The sequence below is a fragment of the Dermacentor variabilis genome, chromosome 3, assembly GCF_050947875.1.
Source record: "Dermacentor variabilis isolate Ectoservices chromosome 3, ASM5094787v1, whole genome shotgun sequence".
NCBI classification, from domain to species: Eukaryota; Metazoa; Arthropoda; class Arachnida; order Ixodida; family Ixodidae; genus Dermacentor; species Dermacentor variabilis.
The window spans coordinates 215,633,978-215,648,333 of record NC_134570.1 but is presented as its reverse complement, the minus strand read 5'-3'; the positions used below and the strand labels follow the sequence as shown (position 1 = coordinate 215,648,333).

Sequence of the window (14,356 nt, the reverse complement as noted above, 5' to 3'; positions counted from 1 at the left end):
AAGTGCTAATTTTAGTGCAGCGTAGTTGGCCCTATTATGCGCATACACAGTTCTAGGAGGTGTTTTTGATCCACACACATTTCGAAAGATAGTGTCGGCTACAATAACATTATGACCGCTAATACGAGGCAAACATATACATTTTATACAATGCTTGATGCATCACAAAACAACAGATCAAGCACATTACCAGTGCCATCATTACGCGAAGGGTCTCCTACGAACTGATGGAGCATATTTTCGTGCACAAATTCAAGGAAAGCTGTATATAAACTGCCTGTGGCAGTACATGTAAGCATATTGCCCGATCCTCGATCTATACCGGGAAGATTGAAACCTACTCCCAATATAATGTGATCCCTTCGAATTGTCTCCAGAAAAGTAGTCATTTGGGCAAACTAATGATAAGAAGCACCAAGGGGTCGGTAATAAGATGCAACAAGAAAACTTTTACCATTTTCGACCCGCAACTTGGAAAATACAGATTGACATTCCAAATCAGAATCAACTCGAACGCAGGGCAAATCAGATCTTACAAGAATGAATGCGCCTTGTGCCCTTGATTCACAGTCCCGCCTGAAGCTGTGATAACCAAGAGGGAATATTTCTCTATCAATGACCGAAGAGTCAAGCCACGATTCAGCTTCTAATACTACTGCGGGCTCAACCGAATTTATTAGTAAATTTAAATCGTCAACTTTGTTTCTAAGGCTTCTACAACTGACGATCAGGAGTCTGAGCTGATGCGTCACCACAGATCACCGTGCTGGGCCAAGCTCCCTCTGCAATACGTCTCACTTGCTACGGCCGGATCTCTCCGTATCTTCTTCGTCAACTGCTGAGTGTTTTACAAACAGTTATCACCTTCCAGAGGTTGTTGAAGTAGCACGTGCGCCCTGTAACATTTATGAGTTACCAGGTGTGAACCTGCATTACAGGCAACATTTTAAAAATTGCTGACGGAATATTCGTTCGTGTCTTACTTATGTGTGTACTAAGCAAAAAACACGATTATATGTTCTGTTTCGAAACTTCACTCAATATGACTGAATTTGAGATTTGATTGAATAATTGAAATTCATAACAGCCGCTGATAGAATTTATTACGCGCTGGTGATTACTGAAAGAAAAAATTCGCTTGCAGAAAATGTTTACCCATATTCCCATAACCAATGTCCTGAAAACTGCAGCGATTATAATTTTTCCGAGAAGCCTTTTAAACATGAAGTTTCAAAAGCAAAAGACGAATGCGACTGCAAGCATATTGTTTCTCTATCTAACAATAAAAATGGTCGTGCTTTGTTCAGTTTTCTCTGCAGTAGGAAAGTATTTCCGCATCGAACTAATATTGACTCCGTAGTCTCAAGTAGTGACGAAATGAACCAGTTCGATAAAATCGCGAAGGAATAGAAATTAGCTCCGTCTTGCCAAATTGTTCTGGTTTATGAAGTGTATCAGATGATTTCACAGAAATTACTGTTAGATTTGGCTGAAATCGCGGAGTGACTTCCAGATTAAGCTCCAGGCACAGATTTGATAAGCTCTGCCGTCATTAAAATTTTTATTTCATGAAGCTCCTGACGACTTTGTTCTGAAATGTGATAAATCGCTCAGTTCGCCACTATTACTTGGCATTCTGACGAGTTTCATTCCTGGTCACTAAAATGTACAAACCTACGTACACGCAGGTTATATCGCTTTTTTCGATTCAGACAGTCATATTCACTCTCTCTGTTATCGACTACAGAACTACATCTATGCCATACAAACCTGGTTAGACAAGATTGGCGTTTCGCTTAACGTTACAGAGTGATCGATATCGGTTTTCTTCTGAGTATCCTTTTAACATATCGCTATGCAGCCGTCACGAGAATATAGCTCTGTCGAGTCGGTGAAGTATTTGGATGTAGTCTATGACGGTTCCCTCAGCTGTCTTGGCCATACTGATCACGTACGTAAAAAAAGAAACGAGTGAGAATAACTGGCATGCTACGTAAGCTATGCAACAGTCGGTCAGGTGTGCGGTACTTCTAAAGATTTATTGAATATTTGTACCGCCCATATCAGAATTGGGACGTGCATTATCTTCCTATGCGCCAGCTTATATATTTGGACCTCTTGTTCACCTTGAGCGGCAAGCCTTGCGACTGTGCTTCGGATTAACGGAATTCGTTACCAATAACGTATTACATAAAGAATTCAAGTTGACCTCAGTACTGCGTACATTTCGCTTACCAGACGCTATAAAATTCTTTAATATGCACGAGAACCCTGTAAGGAGATTGGACAGCATACTCATTTCCAAGCCTCCGTAATTCTTCTGAGTACGCTAACCTCGTTTTTATACACTACGGATAGACGGTATACAAACATTGGCTAATCCTTTAAGCGTATATATCTGGCAAGTGCCACCCATTTGAGATGTGCGAGATAGTCTACAAATCATCTATGACATCTGCCTAAAATGCGCATTGCTTCACTCACAGAATACATTACATTCAATATTATAAGACAATTTATTACATTTAATTACAACTAAGGTAATTATGACAGACGCCTCAGGGTGTGAACAAAAATATGGAATTGCCATTTTCGCTCATACGCTAGGTTGGTCATTTTCAATTAGCATTCCGTACTCCCTACCCGCATTTCACGCTGAATTTCGAACTATAGCATTATGCAAACTCAATTCGTCCATATTGTCACGCAGTATCGACAGTGTAGTATGTACTAAAACTGTGAATGACGAAACTAGCGTTTTATTGGACCAACCTGTGCCCTCAAAAGCAAGTTACCCGCAAAGAACAACAATAGCGGCAAACACAATCGGCGGTTGTCGAAAATTTGATCTGACGGTCAAGCGCACTGGCTTTTATACGGGGGTGATCGAAGCTTCTAGAGTAATCGCTAGTACCCGCGTGTGCTCGAGTAAATTCTACCCAATTAGCGTTACAAGGGAAGTTCACAGAAACAACAAGTTACACAGGCGTCGGTGACAACAGACAACGGGCAGAAACGTCGATAACATTCGAGAAACTTTATTACATGCAGATGTGTCCCGCGCTGGACCATAACATTTGTTACATCGTGAAAAGCGCTCACCCGCGGCCGAAAAAGATAAACAAGTATACGTGCCAATGCCCCCCTCTCCAAGATGCGTCGCCCCGATATTAGAAACATAACAGGAGAACGAAAAACAAGAAGGGCACTTAATGAACCAAAGTATCAAAACAACAAAGAAGCAAAGCAACAAAGAAGCAAAGAAGCAAAGTAACAAAGTCCAAAAAAATATGCAGATCCCATGCACTGTGGGAATCGATGTGAGCGAAGCTTTATGTGCTGAATGCTTTGATTGACGACAATTAGCCGTGATGTTGGCGGCTAAAGCTTAATTTCTTCAGCGATTAGGCCAACACAAGAGCGGTGAGCTGATGTTCAACGTTACCTTGCGTGCACCAATGCTGTTTGTATGTGTAGTACACAGAACAGACAGGGAGAGGTGATTGTTTGAGGCGTCGTGGTGCGCCATGTTTTATATCCTCTGAGAGGGATGAGTGTTGGCATAGCCTCACATGGCACATCGCATCGTGGCATAATTATTAAACTCGAATTGGATTATGGGGATGCACGTGCAAAAACCAGAAGCGGATTATGAGGCACGCCGTAGTGGCGGACTCTAGATTAATTTTGACTCCGTGATGTTCTTTAGCGTGTCCCAAAATGAAAGTGTACTTGCGTGTTCTACTTTGCCCCTTTCGAAATGCGGCTGCCGCGATTGGGATCAAATCCACGACTTCTAGGAATGCCATAGCCATAAAGCTAAGGCGGCGGGCACAGAAGTGTTGACTGACGGTCCGCCGCTTCCGTAGTGCTTCTTTCTTTGTTTGTTCTTTGATACTGTTAATCCCCGAAGGGTCATTACAGGTATAGAGATACAGTCAATATTTACAATACAATGAGGAATCACACGCACAACAATGAAGATGATGATAATAATACAAATAAAGGCACTTATTTTTGCCATATATTAACAGAAGTAATAATTGGAGCACAATTGCACTCGTCGCGACCACCGCGCGGGGTTGTCGATCTAGCGGATCAGAACACTTATTGACCTCAACAAACAAGAGTGTGCAGCTCGTCTAGAGATGTACTTAAAGAAGAAGAGTCAACAAGTGAATCGGGCAGCATCTTCCCATTCCTCAATTACTCTAGGAAAATAACTACGTTTAAAAGTTTCATTTCGTGTTAATGATGGCGCAATATACATGCTATATCTACGTCAGAAGCGTGCCTTGGGCGATAATTTGAAGAAGTCAGACCGATTAATTTTACGTTTATTATGAATGATGAGGAAGAGAAATTTTAATCTGTCCAATGCTGTCATAACTTCTAAAGCAGGAAGATTTGTGTTCCGGCACAATTCGCTAGGGGCAACAGCAATGTTTGTTAGCTATGAATCTAGCGGCCAAACGCTGTACTCGATATAATTTGCGACGATTTATTGCCGTGTGTGGGTCCCATACTATTTTTCCATCTTCTATAATGGGTCTTATTAAGGTCTTATATGCCAGTTTTTTTAATTTCAGGTGTACCACACCATAAGTTGCGTCTGAGACTCCAGAGCACTCTACTAGATTTATTGCATACTATATCTTTGTGTTCTTTGCACCTGAGGTCTTCGGTAAATTGTACACCTAAGTTTTGACGTTGAGTTATCTTTTTCAGTTCAGTGTGGCGAATTTTGTAGCTGTTAGCATGAATGACCTTTTATTCTCGTTATGGACATAGACACATGTGGGTTCAGAATCACTTGCCATTGGCCACACCATTCCGTAATTTTTTGTAAACTAGCCTGTAATTACAGTTGATCGTCTAGTGACGCTATCTTATTGTATGACACACAATCGTCGGCAAAGACTCATAGTGGAACAGTTCTGCAATTTGCAAGATCGTTAATAAATATTAGGAATAGGAGGGGGCCTGGTACACTGCCCTGAGGTACCCTTGACAGTACTGGTAGGAAACTCGATTTACAGCCACGTATTTCGACGTATTGTTCTCGGAATTGATGATTTGAACTAGTCAGTGATATTTGAAATTTTAAAGAAAGCATCAATTTTGAACAAGAATTTTCGATGGAATACTTAGATATTTAATAAGATGCTCTCCTGCACCCTGTGGTGCGCTTTAAATAATGCGGCTCTGCTTTTGCACGCCCTGCGTAAGTAGCCCGCTTGACATGTTTGCATGGCGTTTATTTTTCAGAAATAGCAGCAACGTACTGTAGCCTACCTTGAACTTACACTTATCCTGCTTCCCCACAACAGCTGTCGCATAGTATTGGGGTTTCCTTGCCTTCTCAGATTATCTCTCACCCCCTCTCTTGTATGGGAACTGCCTCTTCTCCTCTATATAGTTCTAGCTGCGCCCCCTCTGGTCTAGCGCATTAGTAGAAAGGAAAGCGCTGCAGTTTCTACATGCTTCTGAGGGGAGTCACGGATAATTACAGCTGTTAAGCGGCTAAGGTGGCGACGGCCAGGGGACTCCAGAGGGCAATGTGCACATTCGACGTAGTGTGATGAAAACGAGTTTCTCCCGTCGCCTTTCCTCTGTTACTCGCGCCTGCAATCTATATACACGCCCTGAACCAACCTCACGCGCTGTGCGCGACAGCAGCAGTCCAAAGCAGCAACAGTAGAAATAGCAGTGGGAAAGTCGAAGGAAGAGGCAATGAAAGCTTCGCTTTAAAAGTAGGACGTCCAATGTTCAGTATGCAAAGTCCGAAAGTTCGTTAGCGCTTGTGGAACGACTTCAGGTTGGACTGCTTCAGGTTGTGAGCGGCGCTGCTGTTATGGCAAAATGCCGTCTGGTACGACCTCATGGTCGAGCTCGCCAATGCGTCCGATATTGTAGGGTCTGAAATTGCGCCGCAATAGTTTCTAGCTTAGTCCTTGTCTGCGTATCGGGGTCCGAACCCAAACACGGTCACCGGGCTGGTCGTCGAAGATTGTAGTATCGACTGTCGGTCCTCTGCTGGTTCTTGATCTACAGGAGGGTGAGCTGTCCGGCTTCTTGGGCGTGCTGGGGATCCGTGGCGACGTCGAGGGTCGGCGTCGTGTTCTTTACGTAAACCAGCTTGAATAGCCTGATCTGTGTTGTTTCCTGCACCTACGTGTTGTAAGCGAATGTTACGTACGGCAGGATGGCATCCCACGTCTTCTGTTGGACGTTGACGTACTTTAGTGGCATGTCGACGAGAGTTTTGTTCAGCCGTTCCGCATGACCTGTGGGAGGTATCTGTCTGCGGGTGGTAGGTAGTTGTCCTCCTATGGCATGCCTGGCTGAACTGCAGAATGGCTTGGGTAAGCTCTGCTGTAAATACCGTTCCTCTGTCGCTGTGACAGCTTCTGGGGCACCATATTGAAGCAGGATTCTCGTGACGAAGAATTTTGCCACTTCAGCTGCACTAGCTCTCGTCAAAGCTTTCGTGTCAGAAAAGCGGGTAAGGAAGTCCGTTACCATGGCGATTCATTGGTTTGCACATGTTGACATCGGAAAGAGTCCCACCAAATTCATCTCAATCACTGGTCGGCAAGGTGGCAAGGTGGCTCAACTAGCTGTAGTAATCCCGCTGAGACTGTTGGCGGTGTCTTGCGTTGGCGGTGTCAGTGACGGAAAGTCATGATGTAACGGGCGACGTCGGCAGTCAGGTGCAGCCAGTTATGTCTCTCTAGTATTCTTCAATCAATAAATCAATGAAGTGTAATGAAGAAGAGTAGCCTGCCTGTGCCACGGCACCATCGCTACCGGCATGAGCTCGTGGTTGCTGTCTTTCGCCGAACGCTTGTGACGTCTACCTTTCGCGCCCGTTGCTAAAAAATATCTTAGCAAGTGGAGGCGGCGCTGGGTTTCGACCACCCTGGAACTTCGGAGCGGCACTCTACTCCCCATCATGCCCGACGACACACGTACTCCTCCAGCTCCTCCAACGGCGCCGGCCACCTTGGTTTGTGCCGGTGGCTTGCGTCAGCGGGACCCCCCTATCTTCTCCGGCACAGATGACAAAGACGTTGAAGATTGGATCTCGTCTTATTAGCTAATAAGTGCCCATAACCAGTGGGACTACGTTACCAAGCTAAGAAACGTCGCATTCTACCTTACGGACGTTGCGAAACTATGATTTCTAAACCCTGAAGCCGACCTAACTTAGTGGTTGGTCTTCAAGACCAACTTTACCCAAGTTTTCGGTCGGCCTGCAGTAAGAAGGCTTCGTGCAGAACAACCTTTGCGCACACGATCCCAAGAGGCCGGAGAGAACTTCACGAGCTACATTGAGGACATTGTCGACCTTTGCAAACGGGTGAATGCGTCGATATCAGAGGAGGAGAAGATCAAACATATAATGAAGGGTATTCAGGATTACGCATTTCGAATGTTATTATCGAACAGTCCTCACACTGTCGCTGAAGTGATAGAATTGTGTCAGAATTACGACGAGTTGCGCAGGCAATGGCTTCACACCCGACGTCCCACCTGCCCGCCGACTCTCTGTCAAGCCTTGGAGTCTGCGGCAACCATGCTGCTCTCTTCATACAAATTCAGGAATTCGTTCGCGCAGAGGTCGCCCCCCCAGCTGTCTTTGGTATCTTCTGTCCAGGAACCACCACCTGCTTTGCATCCTACGATCCACGACTTCATTCAAGAGCAAGAATCTCAAGCCGTTCCTCCAGCCGCTGAGCAGACACCAGTCACGGCTCCTCTCACTTACGCTGAAGCAGTTCCCCGATCTCGTCCACATACGCCCCTGCCACCCTCTATGCATCGACCACCGACATTTTTGCCGCCATCTATGCCGCTTCAAGACCGACGGCATTTTCCTTCTATGCCGGTACCCGACCGACAGCATTTTCCGAATCCTCAACTGCGACTCGGACCTTACCCCCACTAGTGGCGCACCTTCGATGACCGCCCAATATGTTTTGCTTGCGGTGGAGCTGGTCACGTAGCGCGCCATTGTCGTCGTTGCATGCTTCCTCTTCAGAACATCTGGCGAGCGCCACCTTTCCCCGCTCCGTTTTCCTCTTCGCCTTCCAGCCTTCCTACCTCTTCCTTTTCCCCTGACCGCCCAACCGCCTCTACTCGCCGCTCACCATCTCTCCGTCGTCGCTCGCTTTCTCCGATGCGGCGCCGTCCCGTGTCCACCGAGCAGGAAAACTGATGGCCGCAGTTCCCGAGGCACGAATTGCGTCCACGTCGCAATGCCCAAGTTCTCGTCCCTCTCCAGCCAACGCAATTGAAGTCTCTGTCGAAGGAACCGCCGTCCTGGCACTTGTAGATACAAGAGCCGCCGTATCTGTAATTTCCGCCGAACTCTGTCGCACACTACGAAAGGTCTTGACGCCTCTCTCCGACTTCTCCCTTCGAACCACGAACGCTCAAAATATAACGCCATTCGCTGCCTGTACTGCTCGCGTCTTCATTCAAGGTCTACTGTATGCCGTCGAATTCGTCGTGCTGCCCTCGTGTTCCCATGACATTATATTAGGCTGGGACTTCCTTCCAAATAATAACGCCGTTATTGACTGTTGTCACGCCGAACTCGAACTTTCTGCACTTCCCGACGTCGAGACTATCGAAAACGACCCTTCTAGTTTTAAACTGTTTGTTTCCGAAGACAATTCCGTCCCTCCACGTTCTTCCCTGCTTGTGCCTGTGTCGTGCCCATTTCTGATGCCACTGTTCTCTTTACGCCATCTGAGGTGTTCATTCGCCGCCGATGTTCTCCGCTGCCCTTTGCTCTCCTTACTCTTCGCAATGGCGTCACGAAAATGGCCGTCGACAATCCCACGGCCTGCCCTTTAGCTTTATTTCATGGTGACTGCCTAGGCCTTGTTCAACCCGTCGATACCTTTTGCATCTTTGACGCTCCTGCCGTTTCTACTTCTGCGGACCTTGGCGCACTTACTTGTGACCCTGCGGTTGATCAGTCACTCCTCGATGCTTTCCACTGCCCCATCGACGATGGCACGTCATCTTTAGAACGAAGCCAGCTTATTGCTCTCCTGCAGAGGTACAGCGCTTCTTTCGACAGCCATGCTTCCGGTTTGGGTCGCACACCGACCGTTTTTCACCAGATAGATACCGGCAGTCATGCACCTTTGCGGCCGCGCCCTGACCGAGTATCCGTCTCTGAGCGCCATGTCATTGACCACCAGATTGCTGTCATGCTCAAGCGTGGCGTTGTGCAGCCTTCCAGCAGTCCCTCGGCATCACCGGTCGTCCTCGTTAAGAAAAAGGATGGCTCTATTCGATTCTGCGTCGACTACCGACGTCTGAACAAGATAACGTGCAAGGACGTTTGCAGGGAGCTGAGTTCTTTTCTTCGCTGGATTTACGTTCCGGATACTGGCGAGTCCCTTTGGCACCACCTGATCGACCTAAAACAGCATTTGTAACACCTGACGGATCGTACGACTTCATCGTAATGCCTTTCGACCTGCGTAACGCTCCCGCCACTTTTGAGAGAATGATGGATAATATTTTACGCGGCCTCAAATGGAACACATGTTTATGCTACCTGGATGAAGTAGTTGTCTTGTCCGCTGCTTTGCGAACCCATCTCAGCCGTCTCGAGCAAGTTCTCAAATGCCTTACTGACGCGAGACTTCAATTTACCTTAAAAATGTCGTTTCAGCGCCCGAAAGCTCACTATTCTTGGCCATGTTGTATCACGAGACGGCGTCCTTCCGGATCCAGCCAAGCTCCGCGCTGTCACCGACTTTCCGCAACCAAAGAAGTTAAAGGAGCTTCAAAGTTTCCTTCGTTTATGCCTATACTTCCGACGTTTCATTCGAAATTTCGCTTCCATAAGTGCACCCCTGACAGCCCTTCTAAATGGCGACAAAGAACTTTCCGCTTGGTCACCCGCCTGTGATGACGCCTTCAGGAAATTACGCCGCCTGCTAACCTCGCCACATATCCTCCGCCACTTCGATCCTGCAGTGCCCACAGAGGTCCACACCGATGCCGGCACCGTCGGACTTGGCGCCGTACTCGGGCAACGAAAAGCGGGGTTTGATGAATATGTCGTGTCCTACGCGAGCCGAAATCTGACAAAGGCCGAAGCTAATTACTCTGTTACAGAGAAAGATTGTTTAGCCATTATTTGGGCCCTTGGAAAATTCTGTCCTTATTTGTATGGTCACGTTTCGATGTCGTCCCTGACCATCACGCCCTTTGTTGGCTTTCTACCCTTAAGGACCCATCTGGCCGACTTGCTCGCTGGGCCCTTAAGCTACAGAAGTACGACATCCGCGTTCTCTACCATTCCGGCCGCAAATACACCGACGCTGACGCCCTTTCTCGCTCACCAGTCTCCACTGACTGCGCTTGCCTATCCACCCTTGAGCCCACACTTACATTTCATGCACTGCACAACATGCCGTCGGAGCAGCGCAAGGATTCCTGGATCAGTGCTCTTATCAGCATGCTTTCTGATCCATCCACCCCTTCACAATCTAGCGCTCTTCGCCGCCAGGCTACCCACTTCTTCATTCGCGACGGCCTTCTTTATCGTCGTAATTACCTCGCTGACGGTCGCATGTGGCTTCTCGTAAGACCCCGCCATCTCCGTGACCTTATCTGCGACGCTTTCCACGCAGACCCTCAGTGCGCACAAGCCGGCTTCTTCAAGACCTATGCTCGACTACGCATCCGATTTAATTGGCGCGGCATGTTTAACTACGTCAGAAATTTCATTCGCTCCTTTGCTCAGTGCCAATGCAGAAAATTACCTCCCGGACAAGTCTACCCGTCACAACCCCTTCCCTACCCTAGTCGGCCCTTTGATCGTGTTGGTATAGACATATACGGACCGCTACCCTCCCCTCTAACAGGCAACCGCTGGATTATTGTTGAAGTGGATCACTTGACCAGCTATGCTGAAACAGCTGCTCTACCGGCTGCCACCACCCGCGACGTTGCATCGTTTCTGTTACGACATTTCGTTCTTCGCCACGGTGCCCCTCGCGAACTTTTGAGCGATAGAGGCCGCGCCTTTCTTTCCGGTGATTTGAAGGCACTACTCGACGAATGCCGAATCGTTCACAGTACCAGTACAGCGTACCATCCGCAAACTAACGGCATGACAGAGCGCTTCAACCGTACTCTTGGTGATATGTTCTCCATGTACGTCGCCTCTGATCATTCAAACAGGGACCAAGTTCTCCTTTTCGTGACGTATGCGTACAATACTGCGGCCCAAGCAACTACTGGTTTTTCCCCTTACTTTCTCCTATACGGACGAGAACCTTCTACTACGCTCGATGCCATTCTTTCATATACACCTGACGCGTCCGAAAGTACTCCGCTATTCGCTGCTCGTCATGCCGAGGAATGCCGCCAGCTTGCCCGCTCTTTTTCCACCGAGGACCAGTGGTAGCAGCAATCCCGTCAACCTGTCGGCCATTCTGCACCAACTTTTTCGCCTGGCTCTCTCGTATGGCTTCGGGTACCCGCTACTACACCCGGCCTCTCCTGAAAACTCGTCGCAAAATACTTAGGACCCTACCGCGTTCTGGAGCAAACGTCCTCCGTCAATTACATCGTAGAGCCCCTCACGCCATCGGCGGACCTACGCCATCGCGGCTGCGAACTTGTCCATGTCTCTCGCATTAAGCCGTACTACGACCCATTAGTAGTCTCTTCGTCTTAAGCCGCCAGGATGGCGCCTTTTTCTGCGGAGGGCGATTGTAACGAAGAAGAGTAGCCTGCCTGCGCCACAGCACCATCGCTACCGGCATGAGCTCGCGGTCGCTGTCTTTCGCCAAACGCTTGTCACGGCTACCCGTTCGCGCCCGTTGCTAATAAATCTCTTAGCAGAAGTTTTATTTTCGCCGCAGACAATACATTGTTACTGCGAAAATAGGGGGCCACAGAAAAAAGCTGCATCTGTGCAGCTTGACTAAGCTCTAGCTACCTGTACAGCAGCAGGGACACGGCGATTTGTTATCTGGATTCGGTTATATAAATATATCAGGAAATAAAGGAACGATAAGACAATCCCATCACAAATGACAATTACAAGAACAATTCGAAGCATAAGCAGTTTCGATACAGTCAAACAAACATGTCAAATAAGGTTTTGTTAGTAAGGTCCGCATTTTTCCGGTCTAGATCTTTTAGTGTAGTTGCTAGAGCCCATAGTCAAGTTTTTCTTTCCCATAATGGGTGCTCGAGAAGGGAACGTAGTATGCCGGTTGATATCGGAAAGCGTAGCAAATTGTACTTTTCTTGAGATTTGGTAATTCTTGGAATAGTTCCGCCCTACCTAATGTGGCGTTTTTATCGGTTCTTATTAATTTGTATTTGTATATATTGTGGATTTTTAAAATTTTATGTTTCTGAAAGAGTGGTTCTGTGTGTTCTAAGAACGAGGAATTTTCTATTGATCCAAGCGCTTTTTTTCTGGATAAGGAAGAGTTTCTGCAAGTTCGATGCTGTCGTGTTTGCCCATATTAACATGCAGTAATGTAAGTGAGAGTTAAAGAGTGCAAAATATAACATCTTTTTAATGCTCACTGGAAAAGTATGAGGGTTCTGGCTTAATACATCGGCGGCTCTACTTAATTTTGGTAATAAAATTTTCCCATGTTCATTCCAAGCCATGTTTTCTGAGAAAATGACACCTAGAATTTTAACAAACTTTTCTATTTTAATTTTGAATGACCCGAGAGCAATATGGTCGTCTATATTTTCGAAGGTGCCTGGGGTGCGAAACAACACACAGTTATTTTTTGACTCATTAAAAAAGAGCCTATGTTCTGGCACCAAATCTGCAAGTTGTGACAGAACGCAGGTGCCTTTTGTCTTACATTATCAATGTCTTTTTTCCTCAACGAATACCGAGCAATCATCGGCATAAATAACATATCTACAATGCTCATATATTTTTACAATACCGTTATTCTAGAAAAAACAGAGAATTTGTCCCAGTATGCTACCGTGTGGAAATCTAAATTCAAGAGACCGTAGGTGAGTTTTATGCTTATTTAGTTCGAAGTATTGATGGCGCGCACTCAAGTAAGATTTAATAAGTTGTAGTGTTGTGCCACGAAACCCATAATGCTCTAACTTATCGAACAATATTGCGTCGCTGACTCGATCGAAGGCTTTGCTAAAGTCTCAGAGTATACCCAATGTCATTATCTTATTCTCGAAATTGTTTCATATTTCTTCCTTCTGAGCTAGAAGTGCTGTCTCGGTGCAGCGTCCCTATCTGAAACCAAATTGGTAGTCCGTTAAGAGGTTATATATTCTGGTAAATTTCTCAATGCGAGAATTAATCCTTTTCTCGAGTCCCTTAGAGAATACAGGCAAGATTGACACAGGGCAATAATTAACTAAACAATTTTTGTCACCATTCTTATAGATTACTGAAACTCTTGCTACCTGCATGTTGTTTGGAAAAATCCCCGTCGGAAGAGAGACGTTATATATGTGTGTAACGTAGTAGTTCTGCGGAAACCCGGAAGGTGGAGGGAAGCAATGAATAAAGGGAAAATGAGACATCCACCCGTTCGTAGCAATTGCTACAAAGGAAACCCATACGGGTTCTTCGAAAGAAAAGCCTCATAGTTGAAGAAAAATTCGTCCTGGTCCGGGACTCGAACCCGGGACCACCGCCTTTCCAAGGCAGCCGCTCTACCATCTGAGCTAACCAGGCGGCTAGCAGATGGCAGGGCGAAGTCGAATTTGTCGACAACACGAAGCAAAGGCAAGAGTTTGACGTAGTAGTTCTGCGGAAACCCGCAAGGTGGAGGGAAGCAATGTATAAAGGGAAAATGAGACATCCACCCGTTCGTAGCAATTGCTACAAAGGAAACCCATACGGTTTCCTCGAATGAAAAGCCTCATAGTTGAAGAAAAATTCGTCCTGGTCCGGGACTCGAACCCGGGACCACCGCCTTTCCGGGGCAGCCGCTCTACCATCTGAGCTAACCAGGCGGCTAGCAGATGGCCGGGCGAAGTCGAATTTGTCGACAACACGAAGCAAAGGCAAGAGTTTGACGTAGTAGTTCTGCGGAAACCCGCAAGGTGGAGGGAAGCAATGAATAAAGGGAAAATGAGACATCCACCCGTTCGTACCAATTGCTACAAAGGAAATCCATACGGGTTCCTCGAAAGAAAAGCCTCATGGTTGCAGAATTTTTCTTCAACTATGAGGCTTTGCTTTCGAGGAACCCGTATGGGTTTCCAGCAATTGCTACAAATGGGTGGATGTCTCATTTTCCCTTTATTCATTGCTTCCCTCCACGTTGCGGGTTTCCGCAGAACTACTACGTCAAACTCTTGC

General features: G+C 46.7%; 1 non-coding gene across 1 annotated transcript; it reads right to left on the bottom strand.

The window, feature by feature from the left end:
- Positions 1-13,651: 13,651 nt before the first annotated feature.
- Positions 13,652-13,726, bottom strand: TRNAS-GGA (transfer RNA serine (anticodon GGA)). Its single transcript has one exon. It is a non-coding gene; the product is annotated as a tRNA-Ser (tRNA).
- Between the last annotated feature and the right edge of the window lie 630 nt (positions 13,727-14,356).